Source organism: Rousettus aegyptiacus, unplaced genomic scaffold, assembly GCF_014176215.1.
Source record: "Rousettus aegyptiacus isolate mRouAeg1 unplaced genomic scaffold, mRouAeg1.p scaffold_m13_p_15, whole genome shotgun sequence".
NCBI classification, from domain to species: domain Eukaryota; kingdom Metazoa; phylum Chordata; class Mammalia; order Chiroptera; family Pteropodidae; genus Rousettus; species Rousettus aegyptiacus.
In genome coordinates, this window is record NW_023416290.1 from 26,457,117 (window position 1) to 26,483,818 (window position 26,702).

Consider the following 26,702-nt stretch of genomic DNA (forward strand, 5'->3'; position numbering starts at 1 on the left):
TTAGACAAAGATATTATCCACTTGTACTATTTCAAAAATAAAGGAACAGACTATTGATAAAGAATGGATCTTTTAAAACATTATGATAACTATATGAGTACACAGTTAATAACTCAAAATTACTTTAAAGTCAATTATTAAAAGAAAATGAAAAGCCCAAATTGCTACTATGACCATTTCAAATCTACTTCACTTTTATTCAAAGTAGTTTCATAAGACTTGGGTTTTAACAGAACATAATATTTAAAAGTTGAAATAATGCTTATACCATATTAGGGAAGATGTAATAAAAAAATGAAAATAAACACTATTTCAATAAGAGCATTTTGAAAGATAATCTACTTAACAGTATCAGGAGTTTTATTTGTTAATCTCTAACTGCTAGTTGAATAACAATAAATGTCCCTGTAGTGAATAAGTGTTCTGAGTGAGACGATGGTAAAGGAACAGAAGGAAAACATTTCCACCTTTATCTTATTGTTAAAAATTGTCTTCCTATTGCTATTTCAAATCATTTCAAAACCAGTATCAGCAAATCACTTATTCTGTTAGGCAGGTTTAAAATCACTTCTTCAATAGTTAAATTCACTCCACAGTCTACTCACCTCAACCAACCTCAGCAACAAGGGATAAAATAGCTTTCAACTTATTTTGCAGCTGAGGGAAGAGGTACAGCAACAAATAAAAGTCTCACTAAATAAAGGCAAATATTTCTGTCATGCCAAGGAAGGAGGGCTACAGGGAGGCTTGCCAGAGTCGGCTGGGAGATAACAGTGGGAACTGCTGGTCCATCTGGTTTTCATTCTGCTAACACTCATAGTGAACTGTGAGAGAAGGCAGTCCAGATATACAGATTGAAGCACGCAGTTGCACAGACAGAGGAAGGAGGGGGATTGGGAAGTGGGAATAATGAAAAAATAAATATAGTAGTAGAAGGAAAAGAGAATGAAGAGAGGAAAGACCAGAACAGGGAGAAAAGAACCAGAGGATGGCTTTGTTTACCCCGGCAGCTAAGAGCCGAGCCTCAGCAGACACAGCCTCTACCTTGCTTACCTTCACAGAGTTCTTAAGCAATATCTAAACTTGAAAACATTTTAAATTCATTTTTATTTTTTTAATAGCCCACACTAAGAAAAAGAGAAATAAACTATTAAATTGATAATAGGTTTCCTTTTCAAACTTCAGACACTCTTTGTATTTCTGTCTTCATCTGTTCAATTTTTGAAAGATTTTTAATATAACATAATTTTCATTCGAAAACATTTTGAATACATGTCTTGGTCCACATTTGTAACATAATTCCTATCCAGAAGAAAATAATAATAAAAGTAGCTAAATCATTTTAAATTCTTGAAATGTCATCTATTATTTTAGGAACAATAACTGAGACAATGCATAGCAAACCACCATAACTTCTAATAGGAATATATACATTCGAACAGGAATATATGTACATATTTAGGATTTCGATATTAACCAAATTTCTGAGATAGTTAGCTTTGCTCTGATCAAATGGAGTTCCAACCCAGAAATCCTACAAACTTAGGCAAAGTGGAACCATATGTAACTCATTCTGTGCTGTTCAGTACAATCAATTCAAGATGGAGATAGATGGCAAAATAACCAGCCAGGCCTGACCCTCACACACACAAAAACTCTCTGGGGTAGAAAGATTTAAGATAAATTCAGAAAATATGTTTCAAGTATGCTGGGTTCTGTTGCATTTGTTTTGAATTACTAAAAAAAAAAAAAAAAAAAAAGGAGAAAAAGAAAAACATTTTGAAATATATAGTCTTGAAACTTTAACAGCAAACAGCAAATGAGCTGATTTAACCACAGAAGCATTTCACTCCATTTCAAATAAGAGGATATAGTAAAACCAATATTAAGTTATAATACTTATGTAATTTTTTAAGTTCATGAAAATTATACTGTCCTTGTACATAATTTCTATTTTCAGTTACTACAGGAGAATGCTGACATTTATTGAAAGATTGACACAAAATGATAAAACAAAAGAGAAAAGAAAAAATTTCTATCAGGTCAGAAATGTATGTATAATCGAAAGGACGGACTTCTGCCTTAATGATCCACACCACTTCTAAACAAGGTTTTCTTTATGTGGTAACATTTCAACTCATGTGGAAAACACCTAACACATATGTACCAAAAATGGCTGATGAAGAAAGTGTGACATATATAAAAACATACTAATACCATTTCAATATCCAATTCAATGTCAGGGCCTTCTAGAAGTAGCATGTTTTCATTTCCTTTTTTTTTTTTTTTTTTTTTAAAGTAAAAAGAAAAGGTATGGCATAATTGTCCATGGCAATTATTTTATATTTAGTCAGTTCAAATAGTTGCAGACATATTTTTAAAGTATGAAAAATAGGCATTCTACATTTTCCTTATTTATATAACATTCTAAAAATGATTAGTGGAAAAAGAAAGTTCAGTGTTGGTAGACTGTGCATCTTTTTCTATGAGTTCATCATGTAAATTGCAATAGAAAAACTATCTATGTCCCAGAGGTGTTATGAATTGAGGAAACCCTTGGTCAATTAGCCCAGAGTTAGTCTTATTTTAGTAAGTGTTCGTTAAGGGAGCTAGAAGGTGCACACTAAAGGATTAAGCTCAAGTGGAAGCAAGGAACTACTAAGAAAAAAGAGAAGGCAGTTAGGAAAAAAACTAGATACAGAGTTTTATTTTTATTTCTCTGTTAAATATGGCAAATATAGTTCTCACAATAGAGTCATGTTGTGAGTCCCATGTCTAGATGTGATATATTACAGGAGACTGTTGCAGACCAGAATGGTGGCTATCCAGCCTCCACAAGGCTACCATCTCATATTTCTGTTGAGAACTTCTGATAACATTCATTCCTGCTCAGAACCTTTACATAATGCCTGAGAATAAAAGTCAAATGCTAACATTTTAAACAGAATAAAATTATACAGTGCAAGAATATTTAGCATAATAGGAGAATTTTTAGGTTTCAAATGTAGACTCTCTCACCAATCAGTAGTAAGCCCTTAAGGCAAGGCAGTTATCCTGAACTTCAGGTCCCTTAGAAGGAATGGGGCTACAACCCTCTATACCTTATCAGGACCCTAGTACAGTGCCTACTTACACTGGGCTCCAACATATGTGAGCTCCATTCTCTTGTGCCTTCCTCTCCATGATCCATTTGCAGCTTTACTTCCAATGTCTTTCCCAGAGTCTATCCTCCATTCACTACCACATCCTCTTATAGCTTTCCCCAGTTGCCCAAGCTACCACACATAGTGCTTCTTCAACACTAATTTCATGATGAAAAACAAACATGGAACCATCAAAAGCATATAAATATATAATGAGAGAATGGAATGCAGGTAATATGGGAAAATACTGGAGACCTAAAATTTGGTTCAATTCTGACTAACTTATTATGTGGTTTTAGGCAAGTGTAAGAATAACCTGTTGTTACTGTGTGTCTTATTATAGGTATTTTTATGAAGATTGTTACTTTTGAAACAAATCTGTACTTATCCATTCCCTGATTTAAAACCTTTAGGAGTGTCACTGTCCCCAACAAAAAGCCCTTAGCTTAGCTATGCACTAACACTGTTGAGTTTCTACTAAATAGCCCTTTTCCTCTTCCTTGTCAGCAACAGGTTTCAAAGTGAGTGTTGTACCCTAATTCTGAAAAAAACAGGTCATGAAAGGAGGTGTATAGGAGAGGTTCTAGGGAAGACTTCCTTGTTCCTTAAAAAGAAACCCGAGAAGGAAATCGTCCCTCTTTTTCAGATAGGCACTTTTGTATCCATAAGTGATTCCTTCATTTCACTTCTTTGAAGTCTACTTTTTTTAGCTATAAAACTAAGTACCTTGGATTACATGACCTCAAGGATCTTTCGTGGTTTCTTTCTACAGATATGGCTTATGATCATCTCAAACACAAATAAGAGTACCCAGAAAACATATATCTGACAATAAAGTGACCATAATAAAATTTTGAAATTGGTCATTACAACCAGACTTCCTCTGTTCACATAAATTTCTATGTACACATGTATAAAAGCATAAAAATTTTCCCCATAAACATTAAAATTAACACATACCTCTTGTTTTCAAACACACAGTTTCAATCCTCATTACTGAAGCATCATCAATGACTTAGCTATAAAATAACCCTACTATGTCTAATTGTCATTGTTTAGTTACCATCAAAACATCACTTTCATAGCCCAGGTTCTTGAAAGAGTAATCTACAGTCACTTTTCTGCTTCCTCATTTTCCATTCCATCTTATACCTACTTATAGTGAACACCTATGAGGCTGCCTACAAAGTTTCCCACGCCATACTGGGATTTGCCATACCATCTAATCTTAGAACTACATGGAGAATTACCATACTCTTATAAATACATTGAGAGTCGCCTTGCACCCAAAATACCAATGGCTGCCCCAGGTACAACACCTAGTCCAAGTTAGGCAATCTTAGTCATTCCTCAAAATTTTTATCTTCAGAACTGTAAAAAGAAAACAATCCCACTCCAGAGGTAGAAAACTGCACTATTTATTATTCTCCTCTATTTCAAGAAAGCATGTCTGCACTGAAGAAAGAAGATGACTAACAGGCAAAGGAAAAGAAGAGAACCGGCAACAGGTTATGCCAATAGAACTAAATTCTTCATTCTACTGGATCCTAGGGGCTAGTTGCATCTCTAAAATTCCTACAGTTTATATCTTCCAAACCATGTAAAGATCCCAGTCAATCAATCCCTCCTTTGCCTAAAACCTAGTTTAAGTTGACTTCTCACTTGAAACCAAAGAATCCAAACTAAAACCCTGGAATGTGGCATAAAATAACCTAACTCTCATTGAAATTTTTCTCGTTTGTCTCTTTATTATTAATTCAAAAAACACGTGTGTCCTTTACCTGGCATCTTTGCAGGATCTGACTCTGCTCACTTCTTCCTCCTTCTTAAAACATTGTTCTCAGGATTCCATGATTTGAACACTCTCGTTTTCTTCAGGCTTCTCCTTCTCAGTCTCTCTTAATGGCTCACCTTTCTTCACTTCTGTGATAATTACTGATATTTCCCCACAACGTTCCTTCATAGTTCCTCTTTAAATTCTCATTATATACCTTTTCCTTAGTGACTTCATTTATGCTGTGTTAGTCACACCACGGTCATTACGTGGATGACTTTACCTGTAACTCTAGACCTAACATCCCTTCCAAGTTCTAGACCCAAACATCTAGAGAACTACTCATTTCAACAAGCTGAATTCAAACCCTCATTATCCATCATCTCCCACATGGCCTATTAAACAACCCCATTAAACGACCCCTGCCCTATACCCTATCCATCTCTAAATCACATCCAGTCTTTACTACATATATCAAAGATGTGATCAGAGATCTTGCCCCTCTCCTCTTAGTAATCTTCAAAGATCTTTTATGATGTTAAGTCTTAATAGGGCATAGAAAAACATTAGTGATCCATCTGGCTCCTGCGACTGTTCCAGACACATCTTCATTTCTCCCACTCACTGTCATCCCCACCTCTGAACCCCACACTGAACTACTGTAGCTCTCCAAATGCCACTGAGTTACTCAGGCTTTCATCACATTGCATCCTTTCCCTAGACTACTCTTTACCTCACCACTGCTTGGTTAAGTTCATTATTCCTTTAAAACTCCATTCAGGTGTCACTTCAGCCATAAACTTTGCTTACAACCCTTTCATCCCCAGCTGGCCCAAATTGTCCTATATTCCGCTACTACACTGTCTAGATCCCTCTTACAGCACTGATCACACTACATTTAGAAACAAGATCAGTCCCTCCCACTAGATCCTTATTTACTTAAGGACAATGATGACATCATTTTTATATTTTTCACAGTGCCTGACACATAGGAGATGCTCAATAAATTCAGTATTTTAAGTTAATATATAGTACTATGTCATAAATCATGCCTATAGTTACAATTTCGAGACTCTGGAACTTAGAAGAGACATGACATTTAACTTAACATAAAATCATCTACATATCTTTTTTTCCATCACCCCAATAGAATTTAAAAAGAATTTTTACATCTGAAAACTTCAAGTACCCAAAAATAAATCTAGAAAAGCACTAGTAAATTACTGAATTCACCAGTTTTAAAATGCCTTTAATAATCTTAACATATTTCCTAAGATCTTTAATAATATTAGGAAAACAGGCTTTATAAGGCAACTTATGCATATATGATCTACTCTCCAAAGGCATCATTTTTTTAAATAATAGTATCAGTGCAGTCATACATATACATATTTAAAACAGAAAGAAAAGCATATTATTAACCAAAACACACAATGTTTTCCATATAAAGTTTTTCTGTTGCTTGTCTATGGGTGGTGGGACTATAAGTTATTTTAGTAGTTTTTCTTGTGGTTTTTCTCTTTTATATAAATGTTCTACAATGAGCATGTTTTGTTTTAACAAGCAAAAACAAACAAACAAACAAAAAGTATTAGGATAAATCACCTAAAATCAGGCACAAGGCACCGTATCAAATGCACTGAATGCTTTTTCTCATTTTAAATTTCACTATGGAAAGGTACTACTAATTTTCCCAGACTGATCATGTCTTATTTTCTTGTTTCTTCAGAGTTCACTTATCTTAGTCATTGGGCCCAGAGTGGTTAAATAATTTGTCCAAGGTTACATGCCAGAACTTATTCCAGGTCTTCTCAGGGTTTAATATCACCTAAAACTAAATAAAACACATTTGGTAAATGTTAAATCTAGAGTTAGCATTATACTAGAATTCTACCTTACACTACTGCTATACTAGCTACATATGACCATTCAAATTTTAATTATTAAGTTAAATAAAATTTAAAATTCAGTTCCTCAGTCACACTAGCTACATTCAAAGCGCTCAACAGCTGTGGGTACATGGCTACATAGTTGTGGCTGATGGCTACTAGATTAAAAAGCTTAGTTACAGAACATTTCCATCATCACAAAAGGATAATGCCATATATGAATAATGGCTGTGAATGCTATACTAGAAATAATGACTCCATGGCAGGAGTCCATTGAGGTGACAATGCAGCTGAAAGGGTGGGGAGAGAGCAGGGAAAGGAGAATGCGTTTGGCTTCATCCTAAAAACCTTCCATTTCCATTTAGATCTTTCACTTGTTTTGCAGATTGGGCTTCTGCATACAATTTCATTTGATGTTTAAGAGGTAGGAAAAATAAAAATTTGAAACCCAATGACTAAGATAAGTGAGCTCTGAAGTAACAAGAAAATAAGACCTGCTCAGTCTAGGTAAACATTGGGGTAACTTTTCTAATGAGAACAAGGCTGGGGCTCAGTCCTGGAATGAGCCAGTCAGTAGCCAGGCCAACAGCTGGTCGGCAATCAGAGATGACAACTTGAAGCATGACTTCATCCCTTGAAAGAGTATGAACTTGGGTTAAGATCTGGGCAAAAGAATGAGATAAATCCATACTAATCTATTACTACTTCTAGAAAAATAACTTCAAAAATGTTCTCTCTATATAGGGACAATAATAGTTTTCCTCCCCTTCTTCTATAGCACTTATCAGCTAGCTCTTGAAACATCTATCTTGTTTCTGAATGTCTCCAACCACAATGTTAGTTTTATGAAAGCAGAAATTTCTGTTTAAGAAAGAAAAGTTTAAAAGCCCTGGCCCAGGCAATCAACGAATGTTCACTGAATGACTGTGATAAAAATTCTAAAGAAAAACCAAATCACCCGATATACCAAAAGGTAACTCCTGCTTGTATAAAGAACAGAGAAAGACACAGGCACCACCAAGGGCCCATAAATTGAATATAAGCATTTATGTATCACCTTGCTGCCAAATGGCAGACTATTCCAGAAGATTTTTAAAAACCTTCAATGATATACACCAATTACATTTTTTAGGTACAGACTATTTTTACTTCAAAAATATTTGCCAATCATAAAGAAGGCTAGAGGGAAGGCTGAGAGAGCTGCTGCAGAAAAAAAAATGATAACATATACATCCAGTGCATTCAGTTATGATCATCTAGATAAGAGTCAGAAAATCAAGACAGAAAAGTTGAAAGTACACAGGGTATGGTACCTGTGGCTAAATCACAGACAAGGAAATAGCAGGAGCTCGAATAAATACCGAATTGATTTGAACGTACTCTTAAAAAAACTAACCAGTACTATTAGTTTAGATTTCATATTACAGGCAATGGGAAAATACTGAGAGTTTCTAGGCAGCTGAATGATATGTTCATTTCTATACTATGTATATATATGGAACAGGGAACAAATAGGATAAAAAAGGGAAGAAGGCAGGAATACTGGATAGCAATAGCCTAGGAAAGAAATAATGCGGGCATCCAGAATGAAAGTGACTCTGAGATGGGAGAAAAGGAGAGAGATTCAAGAGACCTTTTCAAAGTATATGTCACAATCACAGAGCATGGTAACAAAAAAAGACAAAGTGAGTAAGCAGGACTCTAGAAGTGCATGGTGACATCAAAAAGCAAAACCAAAAGACAGCAGGAAGAATCGTTTGGGAAAAAGGCAGGATAAACTCAGTTAAATTGCAGTGACTTAAAGGTGTCCCTGCCACATTCTGCTGTTTATATATAAAACATCCTGAATATCTTCTCTTGCACATGCCACTACCAAATTATTCTTCCTCTTAAATGTGGTTCTCCGTTCCCATCACCACCCTGGTACATCAACATCTTTCACTTGGACTTTTTCAGGAGATAGTCTTCAAACCACTCACTTCACACAGCAATCTGTTTAGCATACAACAGATAAAATAATCTTGTCAAACACGAATGTATTCACTCATTTAAAATGCAGCATTTATTAAAAAATATCTGAGCCATCTACAAAGTTCAAGTTACTATTTTAGACACTAGGACAAGATACCAAACACAAAAGAAAATCACTGCCCTCAAAAACTGCATCCTAATTATTAGATCAAGTTACTCCCGTATTTAAAGAGTTTCTACGGTTTACTATCACTTATAGGATAAAATCCAAAACCCTTTAAAAATGATCTACAACCTAGACAGACTTAGTTGTTACTTACCTCTCCTCCTTCATCTCACATTTCATTGGTTTAATCAGTTGCAAGCTTCATCTCGCCTCAGGGCCTTTCACTCAGCCTGGAAAACCCATGCTAAAGCCTGGAAAACCCATGCTAATTCAAATTCACATACTCCAGGAAGGTGTCCTTGATCCATCCTCAATCTCCCTGTTCTTTTTATAAGTTCTATTGTACCATCTAGTTGTTCTTTATAGGTCTTACTGAAACTGTTATAAATAATTGTATAATTATTGGTTTGTCTAACACCCCTATGGGACAGCAAAATGCTCCATAATAGCAGGAAGTATATCATATAATATCATCAAATCATATCATATCAACTCAGATCCAAAATTAGCACACTGCCAAGAACCTAGTACAAGTAAACAGTGGATAAATGAATTTTTTAATTCAAAATACATATCTGGACATACAAAGTAATTGTATTCCTATTCCCCTTAAAATGAAAAAATTCAAATTTTCTTCAGTGGTAAAAATAATAAACTGATGGTGATAACAATGAAACCACTCTCTTATTTATACTTCTTTCTCACTGCAGTGGGAGTTCATAGGATACCATTCCATCCAAATCACCCTAGCAAAGGTACAAACACATCTGTGGTTAATCCAGAAGATATCATTCAATCGTTATCTCTTAGCTCTAGCACCATTTGATCTGTTCAGCCACTTCTTATTTTTTTTTCTCGTGTGTATCCTTCTTGTAGTTGTTGCTAGAAGTTTCAGTGAATTCTCTTGGACCCTGGCCCCTCCTCTCCAACAGGGCCTCTCTTCCTACTCTTCTGAATTGGCTTCGACCCTTCTGGCCTTGGTGCAGGCCTTCTCATCTCATGCAACAAATTCGGCCAGTGCTCTATATCTTCAGAGAAAGGACTCTCTCCTAAGAACCAGACAAGTTATCAAACTATTTGCTCAACACCCGAGATATCCCACTGACAGCTGTATTTAGAACCAAATCTAACATCCTCCTTGGGAAATCTGTGTCTCCTTCTATATTTCAATCTCCAGGATAACATCACCTTCCACCCAGATGATAAAGTCCAAAGCACCACAATCATCCTAAGACTCCTCCCTCTTCACCATCCTCCTTCAATGTTCAATCCATTCCCATTTCTTAGTATACCTTTAGGATCTACCCTCAGTCTACTTCTGGCCTGGGCTTCAGAATCTACCTACCCTCAGTCTACCTCTGGCCTGGGCTTCAGAATCTACAGTGCCCCTAAAAGATTATCTCTAACACCAGTCCCTCTCTGCTCAAATTCTTTCCTCCTTGCTTCCAGAGAAATATTTCTAAAATATGAATCTGACAAAATCTTCTTATAATCCTACAATATACAATCTACTTAAAATCCTACAATTACAAAGTTAGGATAAAGGATGAAGGGCCTTACCCTTTCGACTCTGTATCTTGGTGTCTAAACACAGTCCTTATACACTACAGTAGGTCCTAAAATAGTTTTTTATACTAACTAAATCATTTTAAAAAATTAAATTATCTATTTAGTACATACAACCCCTATTTAGTATATACTGTAATTGTAAAATATAATGCAATCTCAACCAAAATACCAGCAGAATTTTTCCAGAATTTTACACATTATAAGTTAATTTGAAATAAAAAGAAAATAGAAAAACTTTGAAAATAAAGTAGAATGATATTTAACCTAACATTTATTGAAGTGCACCATAAGACTATAATAATTTCAACATATTGCTACTAATACAGAAATAGCCAATATAACATAATAAAAATTAAAAGCAGAAAAATACAAAGCTCATAAATGGGTACACTTTTATTTAAGAATTTAGAATATGGTAAAAACGACTTCCAATATTAGTGAGAAATAGATAAAGCATTTTAATGAAAACTTTAGGATCTACTAGACAACAAGTAATAAAGTAAAATAAGTAAATAAAAATAAAGTATATCTCATACCATATATATAAAATAATTCATTTTCATATGAAAGCTAATATAAAAATGAAAAACATAACTAAACATATAGGTACATATTTATTTAATCTTAGGATTAGAAAAGAGATTCTGACCTTGATATAAGAAATGCAGAATCAATAATAGTAATTAATATATTTGAGTACAGCAAAAAATATGATAAAGTAAAAGGCAAGTGACACCCAAGAAACAAAATATTTGTCATGTGACAACAATGGATTGATATGATATCCTTTTAAAGAGCTCCGTCAAATCAATAATTAACAGTTGTAAAAGAGTAGGAAATGTACAAAAAAATTATAAACGGCCTATATAATCCCATGGGGGAAGATGTTTAATCTTTTGCTTGGTTTTAACACTGTATTTAAAGATTCTAAGATCCTTATATTTTCTCCTTGTAACTCTTTAAAACGAGGATGACTACTACAAAACTGCTGATGGCTGGAAATAAGGAGAAAAGTATGAACCCCTAATCCTAAGATTATTATAGGCCATTACAAAATCTAAAGAAATTGCAGTGCCACACTGCAGGAGCCATCAGAAAAGAGATTCAGGGGTAATAAAAGGAAATAGCTTTGCAGATACCACTGAAAAAAAGAGCAGCTCTAAACAAAACAAGGCTCTCCTTCCCAACTTGATTTTAAATCAGTGCACTCCTGTGTACACCAAAAAAAAAAAAAAAAAAAAAAGATCTGAAAATTGGTCAGGAATGGGCTTTAAAGAGATTCCTATGTCTCAGGAGTGGTTGATAAATGAACGCAAAAAAGTATCTGCTCCTCAAGGGCCAGCTTAAAAAATAGTAAAAGCCCATCATTCCATATGTTATGAAAGGGAAGCACTATATGAATGGTTAGTTCAGATAATAATGATGCCGGACATGGGAAGAGTCATTAATAGCATCATCGCTAGCTGTGTGAAATGCACGCAGAATAATGCATATACTAGACTTTCGATATCACCTTTAGTCAAGCAGTTCAGGCCCAGGGAAAGTTGCCTTGAGAAGACTGACAGGTAGACGTTAGAGCAATGTTCCTGCTCCAGAAGGATGCAAATACTTATAAGGATTAGTAGATACTTTTACTGGAGGGGTTGAAGCATTCCTGTGTCAAACTACAAGAAGCAATGAACTTATAAAGGCACTACTGAAGGAAATAATACCTAAGTTTGGACTCCCCAGGATCTTTCAACATGTAATTAACCAAAGAGTGGATATAAACAATGACTAAGTCTACCTTCAGGGAGACAGAACTTTGGATGTGAATCTCCTATCTCCTTGTTGCAAAAAATAAACCTACTTAACAATGACTGTGTCTTGTTCTTGAATAGAACACTACAAGCTGCAAAGCCCTTGAGTCTGGTAACAAAATCATGGAGTCAAAGCACTGTGTCATGCTTAGTGGCAGCATTTTTTTCTTGGTGAGTGATTCAGGAAATAACCATGTGCCTTAATATCAATTTAGATAAAATATAGCATACCTAGATTTTTCTAGGAATGAAACTATGCATAAAAAAATAATAAAGGAAAGAATATGATTTTTTAAAAAAAAAAAAACTGGAATTCAACCAAGACTGTTCAGCTTTGGATTGAAGGAATAAAAACCTGGGATTCTAGACAAACAAAAGGGGGACAGGGAAGCATCCAAGAGGTAGGATTTTCTACAAGGACATGAAAACTCTTGAACACATCACAGAAGTAGAAAAACTATTTTATAAGTATCTTATTCACTTCAGTTTCTTACTCATCTAACAGTTCCTGGTATGAATGTTTATTGAATAAAGGAATGAATGCTATTTTAGTAATAAAGACGTTCATACTAACAGCAGAAAGTAAAAGACCTACAGATCACCTGGGAGGGAAAAGACCACAAATATACTAGAGTACCACGAGAATAAAACCTCCAAATAAACAACCGAATTCTTTACAAAGCAGTCAAGGAGCACCACACAACATAACTGAGACTGTTCCATGTAAACAAGTTTCACTAAAAACCTAAGCCATCTGGAAGTGTTCCCAAAGACACATTTGGATTGCCTATGAATTATATTAGCAAATTATTTACATATCATGGTATTTGCACCCCAACTGAACTTAACTTAAGGTTTATGTTTAAATGAACATTTCTCTTTAGCGTAATACGGTCAATATATAAAGAGATCAATACTATAAATTCTAACAGCTCTCTGAATTTCCCATCCATCACTCCTTAATAGACTGCCTCAATTAATATTTTGCATAATATAATTTTTCATAGAAGCCTATAACCTTATTTAAATTAATAAAGTAATTCAGAGAAGGTGCCCTAATTAATTAATTACTAACAAATATTACCTAAGGACAGAAGCTCAAGTCCTATTTACCAAAGAAATAAATAACTGCATGTGTATCTAAGTCCATTTTCACCCTTATTCAAGACATTTTAAAAGTAAGCATACCTTTTAACCTCAGGAAGACCATTGAGGAACCTAGAACTATAAAACTCTGGCTTGCTACAGTTTGAATGGCACATTTTTACAATTGACATACCGGCTTAAGTTCTAGGGATATGTCTCAAAGGAACACATAAATAAATTCCAAGTTACTAAATTCTTAATGTAGCCTCATCTGTATATACACTTTAAATGTAGAAAAAAACATGTTATTAAACTGACAGTCTAAATTCCTATCTATTTACTAGGAATCATTTACATTTCATATAGTACTAGAGATGTCTTCTCTGAGCGTATTAAAAATTATAATGGGAGAAATCAAACGCTATTGATGGACAATGCAAAAAGCATCCCACGCACAAATAAAAATGTTGCTTGCTAGAGATCTATATGTCATTTTCAAAAACACAAACTTCTTGACACTATTTGTCAGGTAAATTAAGCACATAAGTAATAAATGTCTAAATACAAAGGAAGCTGTTTTCAATCAAAGTTCACCACATTATTATTAACTTGTTACTAAAAATAACTCAGGATTTGGATATACCTAAAATCATCCTTATGAATATATCACTAATACTACTTCTTTAAAAAGCAAAGTGATAGAATTTCTAGAACATGGCAAACACCACCACAGAAGTCCACTATAATTGTAAATGGTGACGTTCTTTGAGTGGCAACAAGAAAAAAATATTAGGAACCTCTGTTATAAGAGGGCAAACCAACACATATTAAGTACCTTTGCCATCTCTGTACTGATGAAGATACATACCTCAAGAAAGTTACTGAAGCCTTATAATCCATTTCACATACTCTTATCTTTATGTTATTTCTCTGAAAAACAAAAACTTACTTTTGTACTAGTTACAAGTATAAGCTTAGACTTGTAAGAAAACACTAGATTTTATCCTGGTGGACAAGACTTGAGCTGATTGTAGGCAAAATTATGAAGTAAGCAAAATTTATCTTCAGTGTGCCCTGTTCTTCTCAGTTTATCTTCCTTGCAATGCTGTCCTCTGTTCCTCTCACCTCTAAGAACTCTGGAACTCTTATCTAAAAATGTTAAATTGTAACACCCACGTAATCCCAAAGTCCAAAGCTTTAGATTTTTCCCAAATATCTAGTTCTGAGGCTAAAGTTAATAATTTAAACTAATTCACATAACAGTGGGCCTTCAAGAATCAAGGACGTATCAGTGGGAAAGACACGATAGTATGACAAAACAGTTCCAGGCAGTTACCTACTCATTGATATACTCCGGTTCCTATGAGATGTCTATTTATGAATATGATAAATACTAGGAAAAAAATAACTATTTTCCTTGTGTCCTCTACAAATGGTCAGGTCATTTTCACCTTTTCTGTTTCAACTTCAATGTCACCTCCTCAGGCTATCGGTCCTTCCCTGGTATCTAATTTCGAGCAGGTTTTTTACTTGTTGTATCCTTCACAATACTTGGAAAATTTGAAGTTCTTTAACATCCTCTCCTTGGAATTTAGTGGACTCGACCCCAGAGTACTGCTGTATCCCAACCCCAATATAGCTTTTGGCTTGAAAGTACTCCAAAAGATCTGATGATACAAATAAGGGGGCATTCTAACTTTCAACGGGATAACAATAGAATGTAAGCTGGTTATAAACCCAGTAAGGGGGGGAGGGGGGGCGAAGAGGGTGATGTCATGAATCATAAAAACAAAAGAAAAGTTAATAACCATGAGTTCACGCTGAGGTCAAAGTTAGATGTGTGATGTGATAAAGCAAAGAAGAAAAGCTGAATAGAACAGAGAAAATGAAGACTTTCCAGATTAAATGAGCCCAAGGACCTCCTGCCTGGTAGGGTCCCAGATGATGTGAGGCAAGAAAGTCATCATAGGGAGTGATGAAAGCATCACAGTGGCATGAGAAAACCTTCAAGTCTCTCATCTTGCAGTCACAAGCTGGATAGCTATAATTCAACAAAGGACTCTCTGCTCAACACACAAACACATCTGAGAGAGCCACCTATTAAAATATCCAAAGGTGAGCATTTTGGAGAATGTTGCAGGGTTGGGGGTCGGGGGTTGCAAGGACAAAAACAGAAACTGCAAACACAGTCCAGCACTCATCCTGGCCCTAGAGGAAGCAATAGTGGTGAAAGGTCAGGGTGCAACCCTCACTGGGTGGACCTGAGGGGTGGAGGCAGCAATCCATCCTGAGTGGCTGACACACATTGAGGCTGAACCCAGGATCAGAAACAAAGGACTGGTGTACGGGAAGAGGGGGAGGGAGAAGGAAAAAAGGAGAAAGAAAGGGAGAGAGGGAGGAAAAAAGGGAGGAAGGAAGGAAGGAAGATGGAAGGAAGGACAGATGGACTCTGTGAAAACTATCTGACTCCATCAGAAAGAATATATAAGAATAATAGGTATACCAAGAGGAGAAGAGAGGAGGAAAGGAAGAGAACTGTTAGAATAATCCATAAGTACTTCCCAAATCTATGGAAAGAACTAGACACTCGAATCTAAAAAGCCAATATAACACCTAATTATCTCAATCAAAAAAGGCCTTCTTGAAAGCACATTACATTAAAGCTGTCAAAAATTAATGACACAGAAAAAATTCTCAAGGCAGCCAGGGAAAAGACAGTAACCTATAAAGGAAACTCCATTAGATTATCATCAATTTTTTCAGCAGAAACACTACAAGCTAGAAGAGAGTAGAAGCAAATATTCCAAATACTGAAAAAGAGAAATCACCAACCAAGAATAATATATCCAGTGAAGTTATCTTTTAGGTATGAAAGAGAAACAAAGGCTTTTCCAGACAAACAGAAACCAAGGGAATTTACCACCACAAGACCTGCATTACAGGAAATACTGAAAGGTGTTCTTCTACCTGAAACAAAAAGACAAAAGGATATAAAACTGTAAAATGATGAACAGACAGGAACAGGGAATTGTGAGTCTTATTTCTGAACAGGGTATTAAAAACTTAAACATAAATGTTAAAGGAGGTAAAAGCATTAAAAAAAAAGAACACAATAGTTACTACAATATCGAAATGAATGCACAACATAAAAATATATAATTTGTGACAATAAAAATATAAACGGGAAGGGGGAAAGGAATGAACTTACACAGGTGAATGTAGATAAGATGCCATTGGAAGAAAAAGGACTATTATATATCAAAACTTTTTTTTTGCACAAACCTAAGAGTAACCTCAAAATAAAATCTAGAACTCAGAAACATAACATAAATAAAAGAAGAAACAGAGGGAAAAATCATAGACTACCCCCAAACTAAAATAACAGACAGAGACATAAGGGGGAAGAAAAATGAAGACACAGAGGTACCAGAAAACAAAACATAAAATAGCAATAAATATAGCTATATCAATAATTACCCAAAATATAAATTAAAAGGCACAGAGTAGTGGAATGGATTAAAAAAAAAACAACAACAACTATGAGCTGCCTTCAGGAAACCCATTTTAGCTGCAAAGACAGACTGAAAGTGAAGGGGTGGAAGATGATAGTCCAAATGAATGGCATCCATAGAAAAGCATATATAGCTATATTTAGACAAAACAGATTCCAAGATAAAAAAAGTAACAAGAGACAAAGATAGATCATTTATATTGATAAAGGGGATAATACATCAAGAAAACATAATACTTAATATATATACACCCAACCTGTATCAAATTATATATAGCAATTAATAACAGAACTAAACTTACAAAAGTAAAATTATGGGAGGGGACTTATATACCTCATTGACAGCAATGGATATATCATCCAAATAGAAAATCAATAAGAAAATATCAGCCTTAGATGACATATAAGTCCAAATAGACATAATTGATAATTACAGAGCTGTTCACCCCAGAACAGAATACACAGTCTTTTCTAGTGCATATGGAACATTCTCAAGGATAGACTATATGTTGGAGTACAAAACTAGTCTCAACAAATTTAAGAAGATTTAAATCATACCAAGCATATCATCCAAACATAACACTTTAAAAAGGAAATCAACTGCAAAAAGAAAGCTGGGAAAACAACAAATATATGGAATTTAAACAACATGCTACTGAACAACAAAGAAGAAATAAGAGACTAACAATAGGACCTACTAAAGGTTTCTGAATGCAGCAAAGTGATAATGAGAGAGAATTTTATAGCATTACAGGTCCACCTCAAGAAACAAGAAAAATCTCAAATAAATAACCTAACATTTCACTTTAAAGAACTAGAAAAAGAAGAACAAATCCCAAAGTAGAAGGAAATAACAGAAATTAGAGCAGAATTAAACAAAAACAGAGAAGAGAAAAGCGATAGGAAAAAATATCAATGCAACAAAAAGCTGGTTTTTCAAAAAGATAAATAAAAATGACAAACCTCTGGCTATTCACTAAGGAAAAAAGGGAACACTCAAACAAAAATCAGAAATGAAAGAGAAGTTATAACAGATATCACTGGAATGCAAATGACCAAATTCAATAATCCAGAAGAAACGGACAAGTTCTTAGAAATACATAACCTTTCTAGACTGAATTTTGAAGAACTGGAAAATCTAAATAGATTGACCAAAAGTAAGGAGATTGAAATAGTCATCAAAAACTTCCCAATCCCCCAAAATTCTAAGATCAGATGGCTTCACTGGTGAATTTTAACAAACATTCAAAGAAGATTTAATACTTTCCTCAAGCTTTTCCAAAAAACCGAAAAAGAGGCAATACTTCTGAAATCATTTTATGAGACCAATATTACCCTAATACCAAAAGCTGGTAAGGACAACCCCAAAAAATAAAATTCAGATCAATATCTCTGATGAACATAGATTCAAAACTCCTTAAGAAAATATTAGCAAATTGAATGTAAAAATACATTATAAAGATAATACATCATAATCAAGTGGGGTACAAGGATGGTTCAACATATGCAAATCCATCAATGTGATATACTACATTAACAAAAAAAAGAATAAAAATCACATGATTATATCAATAGATGGGGGGGCATCTGACAAGATACAGCATTCATTTATGATTAAACCATCAATAAAATAGGTATAGAAGGAAAGTACTTCAACATAATAAAAGCCATATATGGCACACCCTCAGCTAATATCATGCTCAATGGTGAAAAACAGAACACATTTCCTCTAAAATCAGAAACAAGACAATGATGCCCACTCTCACCACTGTTATTCAACATAGTACTGGAAGTCCTAGCCAGAGCAATCAGGCAAGAGAAAGAAATAAAAGGCATCCAAATTGGGAATGAAGAAGTAAAACTGTCACTTCTGGCAGATGACATAATTCTATGTGCAGAAAACCCTAAAGACTCCAACAGAAAAAATAAACAATAAACGAATACAGTAAAGTTGCAGAATACAAAATCAATGTACAAAAATCCATTGTGTTCATACATATTTACAATGAAATATTGGGAAGAAAAATGAAGAGAACAATTCTATTTGTAATTGCAACAACAACAACAAAATACCTGGGAATAAACTTAATAAAAGATCTGAAGGACCTATATACTACAAACTATAAGACATTATTAAAAGAAATTGAAGAAGACACAAAGAAATGGAAAGACAGTCCATGTTTATAGATTTGAAGAATCAACATAGTTAAAATGGCCATATTACCTAACACAATATACAGATTTAATACAATCCCCACCAAAAACCCAATGACATCTTTCAAAGAAACGAAACAAAAGATCATCTAATCTATATGGAATCACAAAAGACCTTGAATAGCAAAAGTAATCCTTGGGTGGGGGTGGGGGGAGGCAGAGGAGGCATTGATATCATATTCCCTGACTTCAAATTATACTACAATGCTACAATAATCAAAACAGTGTGATATTGGCAGAAAAATAGACACACGGGCCAACTGAACAAAACTGAGAACCCAGAAATAAACCCCCATTTATATGGGCAACTAATTTTCAACAAAAAAGCCAAAAACATGCAATGGAGAGGGAAAAGCCTCTTCAATAGATGGTGCTGAGAGAACTGGAAAGCCACATGCACAAGAATGAAACCAAACAACTATTTGACATAATACATAAAAATTATTTCAAAATGGATTAAATACTTAAATATAAGCCATGAAACAATAAAATTCATAGAAGAAAACATAGGAACTAAACTCATAGACCTTGGCTTTAAAGAGAATTTTATGAATTTGACCTCAAATGCAAGGGAAGTAAAAGCAAAAATAAATGAATGGGACCATATCAAACTAAAAAGCTTCTGCACAGCAAAAGAAACCATTAACGAAACAAAAATGAATGAGATAAATTTGCAAACGTATGATACCTCTGAAAGGGGCTAATAACCCAAATATATAAAGAACTCTTAGAACTCTTTTGGCTGGAACCTCCATCTTCCAATAATTCACCAAAATAACCAACACAAAGGGAAGGAAGAAAGGCACCTGCTATATGTTTTCTAGGCCTTTTTGGAAAACGTGGAGTTGTTCCTTTGGCCATATACATACAAATCTGCTAGCAAGATGATATTGTAGACATCAAGGGAATGGGCACTGTTCAAAAAGGAATGCCCTACAAATGTTACCATGGCAAAATTGGAAGAGTTATGATGTTACCCAGTATGCAGTTGACATTGTTGACAAGTTAAGGGCAAGTCTTGCCAAGAGAATTAATGTACAAATTGAGCAGATTAAGCACTATAACAGCCAAGATGGCTTCCTGAAATGTGTGAAGGAAAATGATCAAAAAAAGAAGGAAGCCAAAGAGAAAGGTACCTGGGTTCAACTAAAGCATCAGCCTGCTCTACTCAAAGAAGCATACTTTGTGAGAACGAATAGAAAGGAACCTGAGCTGCTAGAGCCCATTCCCTATGAATTTGTGGCATGATAGGCTGGAAAAAAAAAAAAAAATGACCTCTAATTGAGTAGGTATCCCTTCCTCCAAAGAAATGTTTGAAGAAAACTAACTGTTCTAATTAAAAAAAAAAAAAAAAGAAAAGAAAGAAATAAAAGAAAAGGAGCTCATATAACTCAACAACGAATTAAAAATTGGCCTCAGGGCTTGAACGGCTACTTTATCAAGAAAATATATAAAACAGCCAACAGACATATAAAAGATGTTCATCTTAATGAGCTCTAAAGGAAATACAAATTAAAATCACAATGAGATATCTACCACCTCACACCTATTAGAATAGCTATCATCAATACAACAAGAAATAACAAGTGTTGGAGAGGATGTAGAGAAAAAGAAACCCTCATGCACTGCTGGTGGGAATGTAAATTGGTACAGCACTATGAAAAACAGTATGGTGATTTCTCAAAAAATCAAGAATATAGCTTCCATATAACCCAACAATCCCTCTTCTGAGTATCTACCTGAAAAATTTTAAAACATATTCATAAAGATATGTTTATTGCAGCATTATTCACAGTAGCCAAGACATGGAAACGAATGAATAAGAGAAGATATTTACAATAAAGGAATCATCCTTAATTGGATGATTGAATAAAGAAGATGTGGGTGTGGGGTGTGTATTTTCATATATATATATATATATATATATATATATATATATATGAAAATACACAATGGAAAAAGACAGGATAAGAAAGGATGAAATACTGTCATTTGCAACAATATGGATGAATCTTGAGAGTATCATACTAAGGCAAAGTCAGAAGGAAAAGGAGAAGAATCATATGATTTCACTCACATGTGGAATATAACACAGAAAGCAACAAAACAAATAAACAAACTCATAGACACAGACAACAGGATGAAGGTTACCAGAGGGGAAGAGGGGTGTGGGAAGGATGGAGATGGCAAAGGGAGTCAAATATATGGTGACAGAGAGAGACTAGACTATAACTGGTGAGTACATAATACAATATACAGCTGATGTATTATAGAACTGTACATTTGAAACATATAATGTTATTAACCAATGTCACCTCAATAAGCTTAACTTAAAAAAATGTCACTGAGGAAAAAATGGAGTATGTTAATTTTGGAGACATTGTTTGACACACCTCAAGCCTCCAGCCAAATTCTGCTAACCTCATGCTCTACTTAAGAGAACAAAGTGAGGTTATCAGGCATAAATCCCTGCAAACCCTACCCTCAGAACACATGCTTATTTGCACCCAAGTCTTGAGTTTCAGAAGAGGCAACTTCTACTTCTAGGGGCTTCACTCTCCCAGTCATTCCACTCTCTCCTTATCTGCAGCTTGTCTGGCTCATTCCTTTTTAGAACCTAGTCATGCTCAGTCATGCTCCACCAAAACAAACTCTCCCCTCCATGCAGATGGCATTCCTACCATTCTCCCACTGCTGAGCTTCTGAAGAGTGGACCACAGTGGCTCCATGTATGCCATCTCTTCCATCCACTTCACAACTCACATCAAATAAGCTCCAACAGAGATAGTTACTGGGAACTAGATGGCCAAATCCAAAAGGTATCTGGATCCCTCCCAATATGGCCTCTCTGCATCATTTCACACTGCAGATCACTCTGTGAAACTCTTTGCCCCCCTGATTTTAATGACATCTGACTCTCTCAGGTGCCCTGGTACTCCCCAGTGTTCTTTTCAAGGTTTTCCTCTCTTTATACCATATTTTTCTCCTGAGTGGGTCACTCCAAAGGTTTTAGCTACCACGAGTGATTTAGAATCAAAATTTCTAGTATACACATCTCTACTCAACAAACCTGTAAACCAGATCCCTATGAAATGTCTCGGCAGCCATACACCAGATAAATCTGAGTGCTAATGTTTCAAAGGGAATTCACTGTCTTCTCTTAATGTATTATTCCCTGTTCTATAGTTGATGACATGCAGTTGGCCAAATCAGAATTCAGAATTATCCTTAATACCCTAATCCCTGGCTCCACATCCAACTAGTCACTAGGACCCTTCAGTTTTCTTTTAGTTACCTTAGAGCCTGCCTCTCCCTTTTCTCATTGACACTGCAGCCAATCATCATCCTATCTTACCTGTCCGACTACAAATTTCACCTTTTTCAATTTACCCTCCAAGTTACTCCTAGGAGGATGTTAACATTCAAACCTAACAATATGATTCCTCTGCTTTAAAGTATCTAGTGGCTTCCCTTTCCGCCACTCCCACCTACAAGATAGATGTCTACTTCTGTTACTTTCTCCAACAGTGCTTAGTATTCCTGCTTCAAGTTCTTCCCTGTATTCGAAATGTTTCCTCACTACAACAAGCTTGTGATCCTTCAAGACACAGAATAAATGCTATCTCTTCCATGAAGCCTTCCCTAATTACCCCTGTTCCACATTCAAACTGAAAAGAATTAATCGTTCCTTCCTTTAGGTTCTACTTCACATATATCTATTAGAGAACTTTATTGTATTTGCAGGTGTGTGTCTGTGTGTTTTTACTATATACACATACACACACAAACACATACATTCCTTAAAAGGCTAGGCCTATGTTCTATTGATTATTCAACTCCTGGATTCTGAACAGTGCTTAGTACATAGCTGGTTCTGAATAAATATTTTGCTAGCAAACTGCTATAAGTCAAAAACACTTGGATTTAGAACAACAAGGTAAGCAAAGTTATTAAGTTATAAAAAGAAAAACAAAGAAAGTGAGAAAGAGTACTGCTATATTAGACTCTGTCCTGAAACAACTGGGAGTTAGGAGGCCCTCTATTCCTTCCTATATTATCACACAAACTTGTCTTATTGTAAATATCTTCGTGTGTGTGTATGTAGGGAAATAACACTACTATTGCTAATATTGTTGAAATATCTTAATAGCAGTTATCGTTATTGAATACAAGGTACCAAATGCCAGGTACCTTGCTAAAGGCTTTATGTATGTTAATTCATTTAATCTTTACAACAACCCAATACTATGGATGCTATTAATATTAACTTTTCACAGGTGAAAAATCTGAGTCTTAAAAAGTTAAGCAATTTGCTATTGTCTCATAGCTAATGAACAGGAATCAAAGCCAAGGAGTATAATTTCAGGGCCCATGTTCCTGATTTAACTACTATACTATACTACTACTAATGAATAATCCACCACCAAATACATAAACGAAGGCCACCAGGGCTCTGTGAAGGCATGGCCCATGTTTGGCTTATTCACCTCCTGACACATAGTAAATAGTAAATATTTGCTAGCTGACTGAATAGAAAGATTGTTTAAAACTTGTTTAAAATTTTTAAGATTGTTTAAGATTTTTAAGATTGTCTAAAATTTTTTTTTCTATAAAATAAAAGTGTGTTTAAGATATCTTTCAATTATAAAAATTCTCTAGTTTTATCATATAAAGGTAAAGTGCTTACTACCTAGGTTATGATAATGACATTGGGAAGAATATGAGTTGGAGATCAGCAGACCTTAAATAGAATCCTAGATCTACCTCCTAACTTGGGCAAATTCCTTGATCTCTGAACCTTTATTTCCTTACCTTAAACTACCGGAGGTCCCAGCAACTGCTTCAGTAGGTGATTTTTGAGGACTAAATAAGAAAATCTGAATGTGAAGCACTTATACAATGTCCAGACATACTCCAGCACTCACAGAAAGTACCTATTACACTGCAACACTCAAAATCATAGCCTAACTGATACTCATATGCAAAGTAAAATGTGAGCTTCTGCTCATGAAACAGTTTTCTCATAGAAAGACTATCTCTTATTTCATTTATTTTTAATTTATTTATTTTGATTATTTATTTATAAAACTATGTCCTATTTCATTACTTTACTGCATAATTTCACTTTTTATAGCTTTGTCCATTGACCTTTCCACAGACTGTTGCATGGCCAGCTCCTCAACAATTCAGGTTTCATTCAAATGCTACTTCCTCAGAGATGTTTTTCCCAACAACCCAAAATAAAGCCTCACCACTAGCAACAGCACCCCTACCCTTCTCTCTTAACATTGTTTTCATCTTCTTTGTATTTAACACTATGTGGAGTAAGCACGTGAGTTAGAAAAAACACCAAGCAAACAAATATATTTTCATTTAAAATCGTGGGTTCTTTCTTATTCCTTTCTCCTTGTGTCTGTACTTGTTCATATCCAGAGAATTCTCTCAGACCTCAATCTCTCTCATTTTTCATTTCTCTCACAAGAAAATATATTTCTTATTTGTTATTAAAAACGATGGGTGAGTACGGAGAAAAAATATTGCTAAAGAGGATTCTTAATCCATAAAACCATTGCAGATATCTTTGCTAGTCTATCTGATTATAAAACATCCTGCCTACCTCGTCCCCTCCAAAAAATTCCATTAAAAGTTAATTTTATTTAATTTAAAAAATATTTTAAAAATTGACATCCATTATTTAAGATTAGCTAAAATAACCTCAGTCTCCCTAAACCAGTTTGTGAAATCCCTTTCCTAAAAGAAACACTTAGTTCTTTTTTCTTACTTGAGCCCCAGGACCAAGAAAAATTCACCAAAAAGAAAAAAGAAAAAAAAAACTGGGTTTCTGCAAGCTATCACGAAACTGTAAGAAATTTCATGAAAAGCCTCTATAATTATCATCTCATTAAACTTAATAAGTATACATAGATAACATTTTAAAATAACAAAATAAAATAACAATTAGCATAACTATTACGAGATATGAACATAGATCTGATGATAACTAAAAGCAATATAAATACTATCTCAAAAATATGAACAATACATAAGTTTTTTTTCAAAATGGGAATTTATCCCTGATCAAAACAAACTATAATTTAATTGCAATGAAATGTCAAAGCTTTGATAAAAAATACATTAACCTTGTATTTTCCATTTTCTCAAAATTGTCTATTCAATGTAGTAATGTATAATTTAACTTTTTCTACTTCAGTTTCTATCTCAGGATTTAGTTCCTTACCCAAGCTACCATCTCACAATTCAAACTGTCTGCAGAACAGCTGTTACTGTTCTAAGAGTCTCAGATGCAACATATCAGTGAGATTATCCTTTCTACAAAACCACTTCCTCCTTTCTTATTTCCACTGAGGCACAATGATCCTGTCAGTTACCCTGGTTCAAATCATCAGCAGCATCCTTGATTCTGTTCCCTCCTTTCTCCCAAATAATTCCATGTACCCATTGAACTTCTATCTCATAAACTGCAGCTCCTCCGAGTTTATAAATTCCTCCCATGTTGATTTGGGTACTCACTGCTCTTGCAATTTCTTCTCAATTAATCTCCACTTCCTTGCCTCTCAATCTTCATGGCAATCATTAACTTTGTTCCAGTGCTAGAACTATGTCCTCCTCTCTCTGAAGGTCCTGCAGTGCTTTGCACAAAGTCTTCCCTAGAGTCAGTATCTAAATATTTTTTAATTAAAATGAATCCTCTCTACTGCACAGCCACTAAAACTTCGTTATATTTTGTGATGATGCCTATGAAGTCATTAGAATTCAGTTACTTTGAGATGGGGCAACAACCTTACAGAGGTCAGAAATTTTAAATGAGTCCAAGGAAATTATTCATATAATTAAACTGACATGACTGTGCTACACACAGAAATCTATACAATGCCTGGTGTTCTCCCAGAGGACACAAATATTTCATTGATGCCTTATTTCCATCCATGTATCATTTCAGACTGTCTCTGCCTTGAAAGAAGAAAGGAGTGACTTGTAATGCATAGTTGACTTCTCCTATGCTAATGAGTACTAGGGTGACTGGTCGCAGCTTAACCATTTCAAGGATACTAGGGAAACTGACATGACAGGCCTTAACATGTATACTGCTTCCTAAGACAAAGATGGAAAGAGATTCTAAATTATAGCTTATAATTAGTGGCAAATAATGCCCCTTTATATAAACACATGATTTACAAAAAGATTTTTAATATTATTCAACTTGACTATTAGCTTACTTTTGGCAAATGCCTGTTCCTTAGCATGTCATATCTAAATTGGATTTTAAAGTACTAGAATACAGCAGTCAGGGCCCCAAAAAAGACTGAATATGCAGACTTGATTAGCACTAGGTACAGTAGGGCTTAGATTGAATGACTCACCCTGCCATATAAAGAACCAGAAAACACAAATAAATTCAATTAAATAGCAATATCTGCATGATGCATGGAATAACAGATAACAGGAATATCCAGGAGGCATACAAAGGACTTCAGATTGAAACATACAGAGAAGAATAAGAATACATACACCTAAGTTGATGGGCAGAGCTTATCTGGGATGAGTGTTAGATAGGAAGA

At 34.8% G+C, this 26,702-nt stretch overlaps 1 protein-coding gene across 10 annotated transcripts in view; it reads right to left on the minus strand.

Annotated features, from left to right (window-relative positions):
* RUNX1T1 (RUNX1 partner transcriptional co-repressor 1) overlaps positions 1-26,702 on the minus strand; it is a 134,519-nt gene that overhangs the window by 57,059 nt on the left and 50,758 nt on the right. The window contains exon 1 of one of the 10 annotated variants that reach the window (XM_016147811.2): positions 606-2,286. The exons of the other annotated variants lie outside the window; for them this stretch is intronic. The gene's annotated coding sequence lies outside the window, so the exon portion shown is untranslated. Of the gene's footprint in view, positions 1-605; positions 2,287-26,702 lie in introns of those variants that run through there. 10 annotated transcript variants of the gene reach the window in all.